The sequence below is a fragment of the Acanthopagrus latus genome, chromosome 24 (genome assembly GCF_904848185.1).
Source record: "Acanthopagrus latus isolate v.2019 chromosome 24, fAcaLat1.1, whole genome shotgun sequence".
NCBI classification, from domain to species: Eukaryota; Metazoa; Chordata; class Actinopteri; order Spariformes; family Sparidae; genus Acanthopagrus; species Acanthopagrus latus.
In genome coordinates this window covers 737023-740698 of record NC_051062.1, presented here as the reverse complement: position 1 = coordinate 740698, position 3676 = coordinate 737023, and positions in this window count along the sequence as shown.

The following is a 3676-nucleotide window of genomic DNA, read 5'->3' as shown; positions in this document are numbered from 1 at the left end:
GCGCTACGTAACAGTGCACGCGCACGCTCCTGTTCCTCGTCTGAGTGTACATTATTTGGTTCAACAATAACACAGCTATGACAAGGGCCCACACTTACTGTGCCTGCAACTTGCTCATTCACTAAATCCTCTCTTTTAAAAGATAAGCGATTTAGCACTGGCCAAAGAGGCTATGAGTCATGTGACAAGGACCTGGTGTCTTGGGAGAAGGTACAGTTTCAACCAACGTCGGCTGTGATATTGATCATTTCCTGCATCATTATTTGAGTGATTATCTATTGCAGTAATTGCTAGGGGTCTTTGACCTGAACAAACAACTGATGCTTTCTGAGGAGGATAACACACCACAGTGTTGAGTTTAATTTGTTTATTTACAAGGGCTGTCAGTTTAACCGTTAATTAGATTGATTAATTACACTGCAAATTAACACGTTATAAAAATTAACGCAATTAATTCTGAGATTCTGAGTGGCAATTCAATGCGCGAGCAATTTAAATTTGGCCCATTGAATGAACCCTAGGCTACTTGGCAGTGGCACATCATGGTGGCACTAGCACTGAGGAACTTGTCCGGACATTTGTTTGTCACTTCCTACTTGCGTTGCTAGTCAAAGCAGGGTGACAACAGACATGAGCCATTTTTAGACAGAGCACCAAGCCGCCAATTTGCCCGTCCTTTTGGCGGCTTGGTCCGAAGCTGGGGGTCTGTTTTGGTCCGCCGATTTTTCGCCTCGGAGAGTACACTTATTTCCGCCTCACTATGGAGAGAATTTTGTTCCTTTATTATTCAATCAAATAAAATAGATTTGAAACCAAAAAAGAGATTTGAGAGCAAAAAAGAGTAAGTGGCAATCATATTTTTTGTTTTTGAAATCGAAACAGAATCGGTTGCAATTGAAAAAAAAAATATGAGAGAACATATTTCTTCAACTTTAATCAAAACTAATGTTTGTAAGTAAAAACATATGACCATTTTGCTTATAAATCAGTCCTCTTTGCTTTCAAGTTAAAAACATTACTCTCAGCTGGGGGACGGACGGACAGCAAAGACCGCGGCAGCCCACAAACACCCGCTATGAAGCAGCTAACATTGAAAATGAGTATAGCGGCGCAGCGCCGTTGTTTCACCATCTGGAGAGAACTCTGACCATGGATTACTAAACAACCACTGAACGCGGTGCCAGTTTCCACTGTGTAATGTTGTGTAGGAACAGTGACATTTTGGCACCACGAGTACCATGCAACACGTAAGGGATAATGCCCTACGAGGTATCCATAAACAGAAGTTAATGGACGACGCAGAGGCCTAAGAACCATCCGACGCGCAGCCTTTAGTCAGCCATGACTAGCTGAGACAACCATGTTGCTGCTAATCAGTGTGCTTGCAGCAGCAGGGCATTATAATTAATTACTTGTGTTGTTGTTGTTGTGAATATATGGCAGGCGGTAGCCAACGATATATAGCGCAATTTATTACTTATGGGAAACGTTTCAAGAGCAACAGGCTTGCCTCCAAGCAGCACAGCACAAGGGAGAAGTGGGTGTAATGCAGAAGACGTAGCTGGCACTGGAGCCAGGTCAAACCAACCAATAGAAACTCTCCTCTCATCCACCAGCGTAGGCCCCGCCCATCAATTGAATTCGCAAGCAAAACTTTAGAACTTGCAAGCAAAGAGGACTGATTTGCAAGCAAAGGTTTTTAACTTGAAAGCAAAGAGGACTGATTTATAAGCAAAATGGTCATATGTTTTACTTACAAACATTAGTTTTGATTAAAGTTTAAGAAAAATGTTCTCTCATATTTTTTTTTCAATTGCAACCTATTCTGTTTCGATTTCAAAAAAAAAAAAATGATTGCCACTTACTCTTTTTTGCTCTCAAATCCCTTTTTTGGTTTCAAATCTATTTTATTTGATTGAATAATAAAGGAACAAAATTCTCTCCATACCTCGCCTGCTATCTAAAAACAACCTGCACTGTTGTGCGACCCACAGCCAGGGAAATTTAAAACCAAGAAACAGCTGATCACAGCAGTCAGTCCAACACTTCATCCGCGGACATTAAGATGAACAACTGGACAGCCTCAGAGATTCAGGAGATGCAGCGTCTCTTCGGTCTCTGTAGCTGTTTGGTTGTGTTAGCTTGTTGTTGTGTCGGCAAGCTAAGCTACTTTCGAATTAAAAGCCCCCTGCTAAGAGCCCAGTTCTAAATGGGGTGCAATGTAAAGCTCTTATTTTGAAGACAAATTATATGTCACTGTTCACAGCCTTATACTTCTACTATTCATTTTGAATTGCCGTATTTTGTCAGCTCTGGTATTCATTTTGAATTGAGAGTCTGCTTAAGTGCCTATTTGAGACTCAGCCTTGTTTTATTTCTGAATTTTATTTATTTAAGTGTATTTGTATTGCATTTTTGAATAATGCACCTGGCCTAATTGGTTTGCTGGGATGTGCTTGACCATTTTCTTTTAAATTTCATTTATGAAACGCATTTCACCAAAAAAAAAAAAAGACGTGGATTTCAAATCTTCTCTTCTTTGTGTATTCAATTGATTAGTTATACAATACAACTTTGTAATGTCCTAGAATTTGAATTCTTTATTTGGGTACCTTTAGCAGATATGTACGGAAGAGGATTAGGGCCACTGAAAAAAAAAAAAAATAATAAAAAAGATTTTTTGGGGGGGTGTAAGAATTCTGACTTTTTTCTCAGAATTCTGAGATTAAACTCAGAATTCTGACTTTTTTCTCAGAATTCTGAGGTTAAACTCAGAATTCTGACTTTTTTCTCAGAAAAATAATAATAATAATAAATAATAAAATAATAATAAATAATAATAAAAAATATTTTTTTGGGGGGTGTAAGAATTCTGACTTTTTTCTCAGAATTCTGAGGTCCGCGGTTTTAGACAGAGGCCAGCAAATTGGGGGTCTGTTTTGGTTGGCCAATTTTCCACCTCCTCAGAATTCTGAGAATTCTCAGAATTCTGAGTTCTGAATTCTGAATTCTGAATTCTGAGGAGGTGGAAAATTGGCCAACCAAAACAGACCCCCAATTTGCTGGCCTCTGTCTAAAACCGCGGACCGAGCTGCCAAAAGGACGGGCAAATTGGTGGCTTGGTGCCCTGTTTAAAAATGGCTACTGAAAACGGAAAGGAAAGAAGGAAAAAGACGGTAATGACACCACTTTACTGTTTCACAGCTCTGTGATACTATTGTTCACATGCTGTTCCTCATTACTATTGAGATTATGGTTTACTGGCCATCATCAGTCTCATCTGCAACATCTGATCTCTAGGCAAATTGTTTAAGACCAGAATGGACCAGCTTCACAGACACAATACACTGTACAACCATTATGCTGCACTTGGACTTTTCACCCTTGCAAACAGACGTTTCACATCCACAATGAACCATTTCTAGGATTTCATCAGCTTTGTTCCTGGTGTGATGGTGACGGGCTTAAAGAGAAAGCCATCTTATTCCTGTCCATGGTCCTTTGGATTGAGCAGTGGTGGTTGGCTTCACAGCCTGATGTGCCAGCACCGATTTTCCTCTTCCACATTTTGAGGCAGCACTCTGTCATTGATTTACATTGATCATATACACCGATCAGGCATAACATTATGACCACCTGCCTGATATTGTGTCAGTCGCCCTTTTGCTGCCATAGC